At 34.2% G+C, this 17,002-nt stretch overlaps 2 long non-coding RNA genes across 2 annotated transcripts; one reads left to right on the top strand and one right to left on the bottom strand.

The window, feature by feature from the left end:
- Positions 1-4,727: 4,727 nt before the first annotated feature.
- LOC110938559 lies at positions 4,728-7,697 on the bottom strand. Its single transcript, XR_002591485.2, has 4 exons — positions 7,551-7,697; positions 7,225-7,471; positions 5,170-5,276; positions 4,728-4,996 (listed from the first exon to the last, which is right to left on the bottom strand). It is a non-coding gene; the product is annotated as an uncharacterized LOC110938559 (long non-coding RNA).
- Positions 7,698-10,613: 2,916 nt separating this feature from the next.
- Positions 10,614-14,170, top strand: LOC110939977. Its single transcript, XR_002592668.2, has 5 exons — positions 10,614-11,024; positions 12,107-12,202; positions 13,111-13,442; positions 13,734-13,779; positions 13,886-14,170. It is a non-coding gene; the product is annotated as an uncharacterized LOC110939977 (long non-coding RNA).
- Positions 14,171-17,002: the final 2,832 nt, after the last annotated feature.

Below are 17,002 nucleotides of genomic sequence, written 5' to 3'. Positions count from 1 at the left end.
ATACTATTTAATATATATATAATTATGAGATATACGTAGAGATATGGTATAGATTAAAAACTTATTTAGAAAATATACTATTAATATTAAATTATTATTTTTATAATATATTTCCTTAGATATAGGAATAGGTTACATTATAGTTTTATTATATCGTAGAGAGATTTTATTTTAATATTTACGTTTATACTTTTACATCCAAATTTAGGTAACATATTTAAATTGTCTATGACTCTTTATAATCAGTAATATGTTTTAAATATATTTAACTTTTTATAAGCAGTAAATGTTTTAAATATATTTATTTTAAATAAAATATTATATATTTTTTAAATATGTTTTATAAAAATAAGAATATGACTTAAGATGTAATTTTAAGGAGAGAAAAATTATTATTATTTAATAGGAGAGAAAATGCAGGAAATCAAAATCTGAAATTAATCAGAACTCAACTCGTGTATTACACGAGGTTTTTTAAAGATATAAGTTTTGTTATTTACTATATAAAATTACATTTATTCAACCCGTGTAACACACAGGGTTTTTTAAGATACAACTTTTTTTTTTATTATTTACTATACAAAATTACATTTATCCAACCCGTGTAATACATGAGGTATTTAAAAATATAATTTTTTATTATTTGATATATAAATTCAACCCGTGTAATACACGGGGTTTTTTAAAGATATAACTTTTTTTTATAAATTACTATACAAAATTACATTTATACAACCTGTGTAATACATGAAATTTTAAAAATATAACTTTTTTTATTATTTGATATATAAAATTAGATTTATTCAACTCGTACAATACACGGGGTTTTTTAAATATATAAATAATTTATTATTTAGTATTTTTTTTCATTATTTGATGTATAAAATTATATTTATTCAACCTGTACAACAATACAAGGGGTTTCTTAAGATATAACTTTTTATTTTTTTAGTATATAAAATTATATGTATTCAATCCATGTAAATGTAATAAACAAAGTTTTAAAGATATATTATTTTATTATTTAGTATATAAATTCATATTTATTCAGCCCGTGTAATATACGGGGTTCTAATCTAGTATATGTATAACTGATTTTCCACAAATAATAAAAAATAAAGGTAAATAACTTGTTAGGTTCACACGAAATGTTACAAATCGTGAATTAAGTGTAAACCTGGATTTTCAAACTATGAACCGGGCCATGTAAACTTCTAACCGGCAGAATTAACTGATTTATGGTTCGATACGTTTGCCTATCCGATCATGTATGAAAGAAAATTCTTACTACCCAGTTTTTGGTTTTATTAACAAAACTTCATAAAATTTATGTTTACCCTGGTTTTATTAACGAAAATACAAAAAAAAAATATGTTTACCCTTAAGAAATAATTTTAAAAAAATATATATCTAAAAGAAATTCTTCATGTATTTTGAGGTAAAGTAAATCTACCCGGCTACCCGAGTAATATGGGTGATAAGTCCAGCAAAAGCTGATTCCAAAACGAAGCCTACTTTTGTTTTCCAAGCCCAGCCCAACTTAAAGCACAAACTTAATTTGGCCTATGGGTCTTATGATACTCAACTTTTACGTATATTTTACTCAGTCACCCTTCACTAGAGATGCACAAACCAGGTTTTTTCAATACCTGGTTCCGGTTATGGAACCGATTCCGGATGTGGCCGGGTATCACTTATACTGGGTATTGCAAGAACCGGTTCTGGTTCCGGTTTCAGTTCCGATTCCTATCATAAAAAACGAGGTTTTTCAATACCCGGTTCCGGTTATGGAACCGGTTCCGGGTATGGTCAGGTATCACTTATACCGTGTATTGAAAGAACCGGTTCTAGTTCCTAGCATAAAAAGCCATACCGAGTATACGCAGTTCCAGGTCGGGTATTGAACTGGTTCTTCAAAAACCAGGTATAATAATAAACCGGGCATTTCAGGTATTGGAAAAACTCCTTTGAAGTGGGTTTATGGCTAAACTTTAATATAATGTTGTAGACAAATCATGCTTCTAAGATTGCTAAACTTTTATTTTTATTGCAAGCAAAGCATGCTTGTAAGATGCTCAAACGATAAACAAACAATATGGATGGGAATTATGGATTTTATTTTAAGGTTAAGACTTAAAAATATGGATATGTTTGTTATTTTGAGTTAGCTCACAGGTTAAAATTTAAAAATATGGACATGTATGTTATTTTGAGTTAGCTCACGATAAAGAAAAGTAGTGCATTATAGATTCACACTTTAACGCATCACATATTCACAATCATAGATTCACAGTTTAATGCATCAAGTATCCGCAATTTGCTTTTATGTTATATCATAAGGAATATATTAGTTCTCTAACAAATAAAATCACAACATTTCATTATTAAACTATAAAAAGAAAAACATATAAAAATTAAAATAAACAGATATTCGGTATTCGGAAAACCTGGTTCCGGATATAAAAAAGCGGGTACGGGTACAACCCGGTTCTGGGTATTAAAAAAACCCGGGTATAAACGGGTATAATTCGGGTACAGTTCTAGGTACGGTTTTTTACATAGAAATCTATACCCTATGCGTACCTGGTGGGTAGGGTCGGGTACGGTTCCGGGAATTAAAAAACCGGTTTTTTTAATACCCGGGTCCGGTTCCAGTTTTTTTGTGCACCTCTACCCTTCACTGCATTATATTTTTGGGCTAATTTCATATATATATCTTTGTAAAATTGACAAATTATATATATATATATATATATATATTAAACAAACGCAATACGATTACAAATTAATGACAGGTAGACGAGCAAAAAGCTGCGCCGCTACCCCTTTCTGAATAGCAAACCCTACCCTGCTATCATACGCATACTCAACTCAAATGAGTTTTTACATAATAATCATTTTACCCCTTTCCATTAAATCTGAATTAAATATGTTTATACCCTAACTAGGTTAAAACCCGTGTGTTACACGGGATTGTACAAAGAAATTAAAAAAAAAACAGCTATACTTTAACAACTGTTTGAAATATATGTCTATAGATACACCATATTGAAATGAGTGTTTGTGGGTCCGATTCAACCCACCCATTTTGGCATCCGGATTAGCATTGGAAAGTTGCATCCAACATTGATTATGCTATTACCACTCTTTTTTTCCATTTTAGCAAAGGGAGGCACTTGTTTCATACTTTTCCTGAATAACCCAAAATTTTAAAATTAAATATTCAGTTTTGTTTTTTCTAAATTAGTAAATATATAAATAAAAATTCACTTGGGGCACTTTAGTCGCGTATCTCTGGGCTGCATCATCTTGCTCAGCATATCTGTGAGCATCTTCTGATACCTTTTAGCAGGGCTGGCAATTTGGTACCTGTTAAGACACGATTAGACCTGTTTGACTGAAAAATACACCCTTTGACTTTTTTAGTTTTTAAAATAATTAAAATTACAATGTTAGGATCTATCATTTATTCATCTTTGTACATAAAACATAAAACTGTTTTATAAACATGAGGTAGAAAGTAGTTAAACGAGTCGTAATCATGTTTGAAACCTATGTTGTGCGCGCCGTCAGAAACCTGTTAAGACACGATTTGTCAGCCTTACCTTTTGCTCTACTCGCATCAAAACCTTAAGAAATAATATTATGAAATTACCGTTAAAACTTGTAAGCAAACAAACGCTAAAAGCCTTAATTAAATCATGAAGCATGCCAATCTTTGGTTCCTGCTTGTAGGTCAGAGATGTTTCTTTCTGATTGCTCAACCTAATGAAATATTAAAATCATTATGTGTGATATTAGGGTAAGAATCTAAAAATATGGTTGGAACAATAAGAGAATCACATATGTTGATTCATTTAGATAGATATCAGATTCTTATTTAACATACAGGAAATAAATATAGTTTCTAAAAATCATCAGGAAATAGATGTAGTTTCTAAAAATCATAGCTATGTTAATGGGTAAAAACTAAAACAGAAGGCATGTGTATAATTGACCGAAAGAAAAGAAAAAAAAACAAATGACAAGAATACAAATCGCACGACATAGCGATATTTTGGTGTTGTTATACTTAAATTTTGTCCCAGAACCTACAATATAATTGCTTTTAATTTAGTTTCGTAATACTTGACATTTAGTAACGGTGGTAATTTTAATCTGTTTACTTAGAATGGGTGAAAATGCATAAACCCCCTAAATTATTATTATATTAAAAACACATTTTCTAAATAGTTTGACAAGGCTTGAATGACTAAAACTTGGTTTATTTTTTGTAATTTTGAATATGTTGGGTCATATTATGTTTTGACTTTACCCGTTACCTTTATCACCCATTTGCCACTTCTAGAAAGAATGTGTTTGCAAATAAAACAAAATGAGAGTGCATGGTTTTAATACCCATGAATTGGGGAAGCCATCAGGTGGGGTTGAACTCTCGTATAAGCATGTTTTCATGATTCACAACAATTAAGATAAATGGTTGTTAATTGTACTGCTGAAAACAATAGAAATGCCCCCAAATTATATAGCAAAAAGGTATCTAAATATAGTAATGTGGGTTGGGTTAGGCAAATACATGTGCAAGATCCCCTTTGTATCTACCATTTTTCACACAAGGCCAGGCAACCACAGATAACCCCATTGAAACTGATTCGGATAGAGAATAAATGTGGAACGTCAGAGACACTGGAACAACCACCACCCGACTTGAATATATATTGCATGCCTAAAAATATAAATATGTATTTGTGCATATAAGAAACAATCAAAACTTGTGACAATAACCCACAAAAGAAATCTAATTTCCAATAAACACAATTCTATGTATATACACGGAAGAGAAAGCATGCAAGGGAGATGTAGTACCCGACGACCATTGTTACGTGCTTCTCAAGTCTCACATCCACTCTCACATTTATTGTACCCATAGCTTTTGAGTTTTTGTGCAATCTTCTTGATCTCCTTCATTACCTTGGGTGCATTCTTCTTGAATGTGCTATAACACAAAAATTAATAATCAAACTTTTGTTGGAAGATGCAAACTGAAAAATGTCACAGTTGATTTGATGATATATTATAGATAACTCATATAATGATTGATCTTGTAAGATTGGGAAACAAAAATCAGAGTTATAGTGAAAAGTGAAGAACATAAAGCAAATGAGTTACCATCCATGGGAGGCTTTTGTGGAGGTGAATGGTGTATTCTCTAGTCACAACCTCCTTTTTTTATCCTTTCTTTTATCCACCATATTAATCTTTCAACCACACCTTACCTGTAACAACGCAATGAAAATGTTAAACAACTACAGTCAACTCTGGACAATTTCATGGTAAACCATATTAATCATCACCTCATGACAAATGCAAAGTAGTAGTATTTTCACTCTTTTGGTTTACACCTAATCAAGAAAGGAACATAGGCATATCGTGGAAAAAAAGTATTTTATAAATGTGTGATACGATTACGGTAATTTATTCACTGGTTCATCTTTTCTATATTTTTCTATAGACACTGGACTAGTTCATACTTGAAATTACAAAATAAGACTCGAAAATCAAACAACAAAAATCCTCACTTCTTATTGATCAAAATTCCCCTCTTGAAAAGTCTACATGCTATGAAACACCAAAAGCTTTTTTTTTTTTTTTTTTTTTTTTTTTGCAAATAGTACGATTAGTTAGTTATATAGGTAGTTCAGAAATTATGATTCTATAAGGTAGCTTCCTAAAAAATTTGCCTTCATAAAAAAGAATCTTGCCTACTCCAAGGTTATTGTGAAAGATTAAGGTGCTGTTTGTTTTTTCTGCACGAAAATCTCTTCTGCTGCAGGCCACATCTGCAGACATCTGCAGGAGAAGAGGTGGACCAAATGTCTGCAGTCTGCAAGGAGAAGAGGGTTTGTTTTTTTTATATAAAACCTCTTCACCAACACACACACACAACACACTGATCTCTCTCTACTCTTTCTCTACTCTCTCTCTCTACAATCTGCACCACCGCCATCATCATCACCGCCACCACTTCACCACCGCCACCACTTCACCACCGTCATCATCACCACCGCCATCATCACCACCACTCTCTCTCTACTCTCTCTCTAACAGATCTGTCTCTACTCTCTCTCTAACAGATCTGTCTCGGCGGAGGTGGGGGTTTCGGAGGTGGAGGTGGGGGTTTCGGAGGTGGAGGCGGAGGTGGGGGTTTCGTTTCTGATCGTTTTGGGGTGTTTCGATTTAGGGTTTCGGCGGAGGTGGGGGTTTCGGAGGTGGAGGCGGAGGTGGGGGTTTCGGAGGTGGTGGCGGAGCAGTGGTGGTGGTGGCGGAGCAGGGGTGGTGATGATGATGATGATGGTGGCGGAGCAGGGGTGGTGGTGGCAGAGCAGTGGTGGTGGTGGCAGAGCAGGGATGGTGATGATGATGATGATGGTGGTGGAGCAGTGGTGGTGGTGGCGGAGCAGGGGCGGAGCAGGGGTGGAGCAGGGGTGGAGGTGGAGGTGGTGCCAAGAAGAGGTAAACCTCTGCTTGGAGAAGCTTACCTCTCATCTCTTCCCCAAAAAGAGGTTGGGGAGAGGTTAAAAGCACTTCTCGAAAAAAAAAAACAAACACTCTTCTGAGGCTAAACCTCTTCCCGCGTCTGCACGGTGCAGACAGAAGAGGCCAGGAAGCTCTTCTTCCAAAAAACAAACACCACCTAAATATGTTATGATGTTGTATTTAATCTAGTAGTCATTATAATGATTTACATTATATAGATCAAAATATATAACAACCTATTAAATAATTAGTTGGTAATTGTTGATGGACCATATTACCCTTATTAACTAATTAGGTTTCCTCTTGGGTGCATATATAAGGAGACTTATATAGAGGTTAAAAGGTTACACAACCTAATTACTCTTATAACATCATTCGAAACCTCTCTCTCCATACCGATTACCCTTTATCGGTTTTCATCATCACCATCACTAGATTGCACCCTAAGGAGGAATCAGATCACATTGACAAACATGTCGAACTCGATGGCATCATCCCTAACTGGATTCTCTACTGGCCTGTCTGCAATCACTGGTATGTTTTCATGTTTTCCATTATGCTTAAAACATAACTAATCAACATATTGCATAAAATTGCTGATATGTACAATGAAAGATTAAAAAAAGCCCAAACATAAACATCTAAAACAATTTCTAATGGAATATGAAAGGATTTAAGATTAGTAACCTGTTCTACAATCGACATAATTAAACTTCTGATCCCTATCAGCCAATGCAGGCTCCATGTATAATTAATTCACAAAATTAAGATATCAAACAATGCAGCAAATTAATAACTAATGCTTATGTGTGAGATTAGATACCAATCCATATACCTATTTATGTTAATTTAAAACCTAAAAAATTCGAGAAATAAATACGTATTGAACAAGAGAGATCAATCAAACCCTCAATCTTTCATCTTTGGTTTTGGGCTGAGATAAGTGAAACCCCAATTTTGTGTTAGGTTAACAAAAATCAAATAGAAAATAATATACCTTACAAAAAACTTACCAATAACGTATGGTTAAAATCGGAGAGAAGGCATATCAAACAATATGTTAAGCGAAGATCAGATGCGGGAAATATCATGTGATCGACATTAGGGTTTTGGAATGAAGAAGAGTAAAGTAAAACGTAAAGTTTGTTGCAAATAAATGGGTCACTAAAACCCAGATACGGGAGAAAAACTTGTTCCATTAAACTGGGCGGGAAACCCATCAAATAGGTGTCTTGAGAATATAACACGTGTCCTCAATTAAGTTTCTTTTATTATATGTATAGATTTTTATTTGCATTTGGATTATGATGGACATCAAGAAACCGAATCATCGGCCTTTTCTCAAGTATTCTTCATGGCATGACATAACCAGATAATCAAACTCGAATCAGATAATCGAACAAGGTTTCTTGCATTACATAATGGATTTAGATCGGAATCGTTTTTGTTCGAAAAACTTGGGACTTTGACATAGTTTTTGTTGGATTTTTTAGTTGTGGTTATGTTTTCTCAGTTACCAAGAAATATGGTGCTTTAAATCTTTTGTTTCTCAATTTTGCTAATTTGGTGTTTCATCTTCTCTGCTTACGATATGCGCATATAATGTATATATGTGTGGGCGCTCGGAGGGCAAAAGCGAATTTTTAACGTTATTTTACTAATTTCGTGAAAATAACGTTAAAAGAGGGGATGGTTAATCATGCATCATGTGATGGCGTTGATAGCTGAAAGACAAGGGAGTACATGCACTAATCGGCCTTTGTCTTAATTGTTGAGTGTTATGTGTCTTATGTCCAAGGCTTGATGCAAAACTACTATCGAGCCGGGGGTCTCACTGGAAGCAGCCTCTCTGTTCCTACGGGGTAGAGGTAAGGTTGTCTACATCTTACCCTCCTCAGACACTACCTTAGCTTTGCTATTGGTGGGATTTACTGAGTATGATGATGATGATGATGATGATGATGATGATGATGATCTTTTTTGTTTATTGGTTTGGAATAATCTTCCAATACTTTTAATTTTTAAATAGTATACAACTAGGGTAGAACTCCGTTTATTACATGGGTTGCATAAATATAAGTGATATTTATATACTAATACTAAGTAATAATAAAAGAAGCTGTATCTTAAAAAACGATCCGTGTATTTGTGTGTGTTAAATAAATATAATGTGATCCGTTAACACATACAATCATCAAGATATGTGTTTAAAAAATGAACTTTGATATGTTATTTACTTAGTATAAAATTTTATTTTATTTTTATATCATTTATTATTAGTTTAGGTAGGTTAGGATATAATAGGAAGTTTTTTATGCTAGAAAGTAATCTTAACCATCAATTGATTTAATCAAGTGCTAAGATTAAATGAGTGAAATTGAAGAGAAGAAAAGAGATGCGTGGGTTTGTGTAAGGGCATTCTAGTCAATTCAGGACAATAGTTTCTCTCTCCTCCAATTCCCTCACATTTTTTAAACGTTAATAACTTTTTCATACGACATTATTTTTTTTTTAAATTGCACAAAAAAACGAGCGTTTTTTATCTTTAAAACGAGTATACTATTGCTATATTTTTGAAATTTTTTTTCGAAAACCCAGTTGCGTAAAACGAAATGGAAAAAAAACGTAAAAAATGACTTTTTGTCTAAAACGCAATGCACCAAAACACAAAGAAATTTCTTATTTGTAAAACAAAATGCACCAAACACACAAATAAATGTATTTTTTCTAAAACGCAATGGCCTAAATACACAAAAGAAGTGTACTTTCTAAAACGTAATTGACTGAAAACACATAAAAATATGTTACCTAAAACGCAATACACCAAAAACACAAAGAAATGTCTTATTTATAAAACGCAATGGCCAGAAAACACTTAAAAATGTCTTTTTTCCAAAACGCAATAAACTGAAAACATATATAAATGTGTTTTACCTAAAACGCAATGGACTAAAAACATTTCAAAAATGTGTTTTTCTAAAACGTAATGGCTAGAAAACACATAAAAATGTCTTATTTTTAAAACGCAATGACTTAAAAACACAAAGAAAGTGTTCTCTCTAAAACGCAATGGACTGAAAACACATAAAAATGTGTTTTATCTAAAACGCAATGACTAAAAACACTTCAAAAATGTGTTTTTCTAAAACGTAATGGCCAGAAAATTTCTAATGCAGTTTCCCAGAGGCGTAAAACGCAATGGAAAAAAAACCCAGTTGCGTAAAACGCAATGGCCAGGGGCTGCCGCCCCTTGAACCCTGCTCCCATGGGCGCTGCCCCCGGACCCCCGCCAAGATCGTAAAACGCAATGACTCAATTCAAAACCCGGATCGTAAAAATGCAATTCAAAAAATTCTTACATAGATCGAAGCTGATTTCTTCAGATTTCTTCACCGATTGACGAAATTTGAATGTTAGAAACACTTATCAGCGATCGAATCGAGTGATTCGCTTCAAAATCACAGGGGAAAAATGAGATATTGTATGAAATTAAACTGTGTTTCTTCAAAAAAGTTGAAGAACACGTTGATTGGGTGCACTACGTCAAAACTGGGCTTTAGCCACATTTTTTCCAAAACCGCCCTGCCACACATTTGAAAAAATGTGTGGCTAAAGGTCATTTATAATATTTTAAAACACGTTTAGCCACACAAATTATTATTAATGTGGCCATTGTATACCAATTCAAAACCTTTAGTCACACTTTTCGAAAAAAAAAGTGACATTTTCTAGCTAATCTAGCCACAGCTCGAAAAGTGTGGCCAAATATGATTTATTGCCACAATATTTGTTTGATTTTCTAATTGATGTGACGATAACACATCTTGTCGAAACCTTTAGTCACATTTTCAGTTAAAAATGTGTCAATCATTAGTCATAGAAAAAAATGTGACTGAATGTTAACACAATAGATTCATAATGATGTGACTAAAAAAATAATACATCTAGCTACTTATTAATTTATGTAGCCAAAGAATATTGTAATTAGCCACTTATAAATTTGTATCTAACGCTGAAAGTTATCAATTGTGATGATAAAACAAAATACGTGACTACAAGTAGTATTTTATCACACTTCAATTCATTTACGTGACCATCCCTTTTGTTGGCTCTTATCCCCTTCTTTTCTTTCATCCCCAACCATCTTCTTTGCTTCCACCACGCTACTAAATCTCTTTCGCCAAAAAACCCTAATCCCCAATTCCCATGTTCACCCAAAATTCAACATAATAAACCACTTATTCGATACGCTAGAACAATGTCTAAACGATAGGTAAGTCCAGCACTCCATCAGAGAAAAGGAAGCTTAAATCAATTCAACATAATAAACCGTTTATTCGAGATCCATTTCGAGGTGTTGGAATGGTGGTAATCCGGTTGTTATTGTTTCTTGTGGTGGTGATATTCCAACTAAGGTTGTATTGAATGGTGATTTGAGGAGGAGGCGGTCTATTTCGGTTGCTTGGCATCAGATTAGTGACTCCGAGGTATAATTTGATACTTAACTAATTAACTGTATGATGTTGTTGTATTTGTAGAGTGTTTACATGAGGTGTTAGTGAAGTGAAGTGTATTTGTTTAGTGCTTTTGGTTTATTGGTTAAGAATAATGCTTACTTATAGAAGGATTAGTAAGATACTGGATTTTCCATTAGAATTTCAGGATTAGGGTTTTGCTTTTGTTTGGTACTTTGTTTCCAGTTTCAATCAAGGTTAGGTTTTTATGTTGTTATTGAAGTTTTTATGGTTGAGTTATGTTCTGACCTGTATTAAAATTTGTATGTTCTGACCCGAAACCATCTTGATTATCAATTCCACTCAATTTGCCACTTGTACTATATGACAATTTGCAGCTTTACCTGGATAAAAGATAGATATCATTTCATAATCTCCAAAAAGGGTTCTATTTAAAGATACTCTTTCGCGCCAAAATCTTTTGGAAGTGAGTTTAGCAGTGAAATTATCAATATTTTCTCCCAATGGTACCAAGTTTACATCGATGGCTGTTCTTACTTGATTTTCATCGTCAGCGCTGGCACCCATAATTACCACTTGACTCTGTGTTAGATATGTTCCTGTTGCAATCTCAATTTCTAGCTCTTTCACAACTCTAAAACAGCATACACAGAAACTTCTAGATGAAGTATGACTTTCATTGGAAAAACACAGCCACAAGGTGAATTGTTAGGAGTTGCATTGCTGTAAGTGGTTCCACGCATCCACAACCTGCCAGGCATCATAGTTTTAGAATAATGGATCAAAGACGTCGGAAGTCGCACAAAGCTGTGTTATTTATGCATAAAACCTCATAAACCATTTTATTCGGAGAATTATATTATTATTAAAATATAATATTTTTCGAAATAAAAACTGGACAAAAAGTGTTGGTCAATCCAGCTCGACCCATGTTGAGTGCCGGCCATAATAAAAAGTTACATTTTGACCCGAACCCATATAACTCTATAAAAGTTACAAACTTGTATCTAAAACGCTCAAGCTCATAGGAAAATGAGACTTTTATAAGGATTTGCAATTATATCGCATATTCTCATTTTTTTGTGTTCATGTAGACATGCTATGTGCCTATGGTAAAAAGAGTGAGAATGAACGGGTTGACAGCAGAAAACTGGGGAAGATTTGAAGAGCTTGGCATCGGTTAACATGGGGTATTAGTCTTATTGTTTCCTTGTTTGTTTGCTGCACTTTTTGTTTGTTCTGTATGTTTTATGTCGTGTGTTTGTTGCCTTCCTTTAGCTTCTTACTAAGGGAGGCTGCTGATTGTTTTTGTGGTAATAAGATACCCTTTGCTGGCAAAAACAAAATGTATCACTTATTATTCTTTTTTGTGTGTTTGTGGAGATTATTGATGTAGGATAATTAAGCTTGTGCTCAAAACTTTGTTTTCAAGTGTAGGGCCTGCAGTTTTTTTTCGCTCTCTTCATTACTTGAAACTAACTTGCACACGTGTAATATTCTAGGGATGCAAACGAACCCGAGTCGAGCCTGACCAGGCTCGATCTCCAGCTCGATTAACTTATGAGAGCTCTATCTCAGCTCATTTGTAGTATTTCAAGCTCGAGCTCCGCTCGAGCTCGGCTTGTTTATTATCTATTAATTAATAAATTAAATAAAAAATTATATAAATAATAGACTCGTGTAGGCTCGCTAGCTCGATAAGTGAAGCTCGTGCTTAGGTTCGTTTACTTAACAAGCTTATTTTTAGGTTCAGGCTCGGCTCGTAAACAAGTTTAAATAAGCTCGGCTCGGCTTCGCTACCGGAGCTCGATAAATTAGCGAGCTTTATTTTAATCCGGGCTTGATAAGGCTCGTCTCGTTTTGAGGTTTTTCTCGAGCCGATCTTGAGCAGCTTGTGAACCATTCGGCTCGTTTGCACCCCTACGTGTAAGCCATGCATCATTTTTAAATTTTGGTTGTTTTAGATTATTTTTTCCGGTGTAATAGGTCAGCTTCTTGCTAAGTCAGATTGTTTTATGAATTAGTAAGCCTTGCCATTTCAAAAAAAAAAAAAAAAAAAAAAAAACCTCTCTTATTTGGTTTCTGATAATGTTTACAGGTGATATGATCTTGCAATTGAATCAAGTCTAACTTTAGTACCCAGTGAAGAGTTTTTGGATCGGAGTTCAAGTGCGATGAGCGTTCAGCAGAATTGAGTGCAAATCCATCTTTATTTTTTCTAATTTTAAGTGAAATTTGCAGATAGTTGAGGTTGTTTTTTGCAAGGTGGCTCTTCTCCAAAAAGAAATGTATACTCACTTTATTCCGGGCATTATTCTTCCGATATGTTCTTCATATCTGTAGTTGATATGGACGGATTTTATGATGGAAATCAACTTGCAATCGTCTAAGTATGTTGAAGATCTTTATGCTTACTTTAGAAGGATGGAGGTATATCATATGGCCTCTTTAACCTTTTTAAGTCAACACATGCTAATTACTTGACTTTCTTTCTACTAATATTTGAATGTTTTAATTTACGTAAAATGATTTTGGAGAGAATGTTAACTGAACTTTAGGTTAATTTCATTGCATTATAAAAATAATTAAAAAAATTTAGCCAATGTGACTTTTGTACAAAGGTCAAACTATGTGAATTGATTTGACTTTCTTGCTGCTTAAAAGGGAAGTTATACTGTAATCAAATTGAATGACTATGAGTTAAATACTTTTTTATTGCAGAATTGAATGACTATAGCGAGCCATACGAATTGACTGACTCATTCAGGTAAGTTTTTCGGTCAATTGGATTATAAAGTTTTAATTTTTATAGTTTAACCAATATGTGAGTTAAGAATATCAATCATGAGATCATTCCCGTCAATGATTTTCAGATCAATGTTCATATTGGTTCGCGAGTGCTGCTATTATGAAGTTGAAATTTGGATGCATTTTGATGACGAGAGATGCTTCTGCTTTGAATGTTGGTTTTTAAGTGAAACAAGCAATCGTTGAAGATGAACAAACAAAAGCATTGGCTCATATAACTGCCCTGAAGAAGCTCTGTAATTGTTATTGGAATGGCTGGAGTACTTGATTATTTATTTAGAGTAAACTGCCATTTTGGTCCTTGTGGTTTGGCCAGTTTTGCCACTTTAGTCCAAATCTCAAACTTATTACATCTGGGTCCCTGTGGTTTGCATTTGTTGCCATTTTAGTCCAAAATTCAAAAACCCCATTTTTTTACTGTTACAACATCCTATTTTGTCCTTTAGTGCAGGGGCATTTTGGTCCATGTTAATTTATTATAACATTTCAATAATTAATAAATTCATCTTCAAGAACATCATCAAACTTCATCATCAAAACCCAGAAAATCAAGAACATCATCTTCAAGAAAATCAAGAACCCAGAACAAAACCAGAAACCATCACAAAAATCAAAATACAGACAACAACAAATCAAAACAAAAACCGATTTGTAAAAAGAAACGAGGCTCAGATCTGTATCTTCAAGAACGTCATCATCAAAACCCAGAAAATCCAGAAAATCAAGAACATCATCTTCAAGAAAATCAAAAACCGATTTGTAAAAAGAAACGAGGCTCAGATCTGTATCTTCAAGAACATCATCAAACATCATCATCAAAACCCAGAAAATCCAGAAAATCAAGAACATCATCTTCAAGAAAATCAAAAACCGATTTGTAAAAAGAAACGAGGCTCCAACAACAAATCAAAACCGCCATGGTTGCAAACAGAGGTTGCAAGCGCACTTGCCCTCCTCCGATTCTGCCACGCCAAGCTGCGGAAAATCTCAAATGTTGACCCAATTTTGACTCGGATTAGGTGAAATCATCACAGCCTCGTGGTGAATAAAAGGAACTAACAAAATCAGAGATCATCATCCATCACAAAAACTAACAAAATCACATATCATCACAAAATCACAGATCATCATCCGTCTCCTCTTCACCACCGTACACCCTCCACCACCGTCTCCCCTCCACCACTGTCTCCCCTCCACCACCGTCACCGTAAACCCTCCACCACCACCGTCTCTGACCACACTGTAAAAGCAGATTATTTACCTGGTTTTCAACAATACTTTTGCTACACCATCGTAGATCGAACATAGAGGGTTCCAGATCTGCTAAACTTCCGGCGGTTTAGGGTTTCAGTATCGTCTTTGATGGTGACAGCGGTGGTGGCGCTTTAGGGTTTCAGTGGTGGCGGTGGTGGAGTTCACGGTGGTGGTGGTGGGAAGGGGGTGGAGGCGGTGGTGGTGGTGGTGCTATATAGAGAGAGAGAAGAGAGAGAGAGGGAGGAGGTGGCGATTGTGGTGCTATAGAGAGAGAGAGAGAGAAGAGAGAGAGAACTGATTATGATCATCATTATCCCCAACATCATCATCCTCAATATATATTAAAAAAAACTAAAACAAATGAAATTTAAAAATGACCAAAATGTCCCTGCACTAAAGGACAAAATAGGAGGTTGTAACAGTAAAAAAATAGGGTTTTTGAATTTTGGACTAAAATGGCAACAAAATGCAAACCACAGGGACCCAGATGTAATAAGTTTGAGATTTGGACTAAAGTGGCAAAACTGGCCAAACCACAGGGACCAAAATGGCAGTTTACTCATTTATTTATATATAACATCATGTTTTCATATAATTGCTCACTAGTTTGTTCGCATGCCAACTTGTGGGAGATATCACCACTTTTGATGCGGGGCTTTGTTTATACACGCCCAATTACTAAACTTTGGGTCTTAGTTTTTTTTTTGTTTTCATTGTATTTATAGAATATATCTAATCATTTCTATATTTTGTGTCTTTGATCCCATATAAGATTCATAGATGATACACATGTAATCTCTTCTTTTTTCATGGTTGTAAAAGTCGCTAGTTGGTAATCGGATTGGGATTTTTATATGTAATTTTCAGTTTTTACAGATATATACACATAATTATAGGTAAATATACTAAGTATATATGTTTTAACCCCTTCTCGACCCAATTTTTAAAGTATATAGGATTAATCGACGGAGTCTACATGGTTTGGTTGGAAACTGGCCAAAATTTACAGGTTTTGGTCGGAATCGCTGATTTTTTGACAGATGACTAAGGCGGATTAGGGCTGACTATCGATTAAAGAAAAATTAATCAATGCCCGACTGACTAGTGATTAGTCGCCGACTAGTCTCGATTTTTACAACAATGCTTTTTTAATTTGTTTTTATTTCAGTTCGGTTCTTATCCTAAAACTTTCACTTTAATTGATACTCTCAATTCAAAAAATCAGCTATTTAAACTAAAGATACAAAAAAAATCTTACTACAAGAGGTCATATATGTCATCATATGGTACCAATACCATAAGAAACCGAATCGATGTCGATGGAAGACCGCAACAAAGCTCAAAAAACCACTAGTTTATTAAAATTTTAGAAAATGATTTCCCCCTTTTAACACTTTCACACCCAAAATTTTCCCTCCCAACCCAATCCCGCTTCCAATTTCAACTCCCCCTAAAAATGTCTTCACTAGTATTCCTCTGTACCATTTTCTTCTCTAAATTAATCCTAAATTGATTTCCTCTCCAACCTTCATCTCTCAACTGAATCTTTTTTATGGTAATGAAGAACAAGCAGCTGGATATCTTCTACCTCTGGAAAAGCGCATGAATCTGCTGTTTTTGTTTTAGTATTTCCTGGTGCTGCATTTTGGATTAATTTGCCATTGGTCGTTTACACCTAAATTGTGCAATGCATGAAGTAGCTACCGCTGAAACTTAGGATATGATAGTTTATACAGTTTGTTATTGGCCATTTATCTTTGATTCTTTATCTACTTCACTTCATTTCTGGGTTCTTTGATTTTCAGGATCCTTGCCACCATTGGCCCAACTTTTGATTCTGAGCCTGAATTGACAAACATTTGTTTATCCTACAAGTTGTTCCAAAATTTGATTTGGATATTAACTAAGATGATGTGGAAGGCGGGTGT

The sequence above is a fragment of the Helianthus annuus genome, chromosome 5 (assembly GCF_002127325.2).
Source record: "Helianthus annuus cultivar XRQ/B chromosome 5, HanXRQr2.0-SUNRISE, whole genome shotgun sequence".
In the NCBI taxonomy this organism is placed as follows: domain Eukaryota; kingdom Viridiplantae; phylum Streptophyta; class Magnoliopsida; order Asterales; family Asteraceae; genus Helianthus; species Helianthus annuus.
Note: the sequence above shows the minus strand (reverse complement) of the source record. Positions and strands in the feature narration are given on the sequence as shown.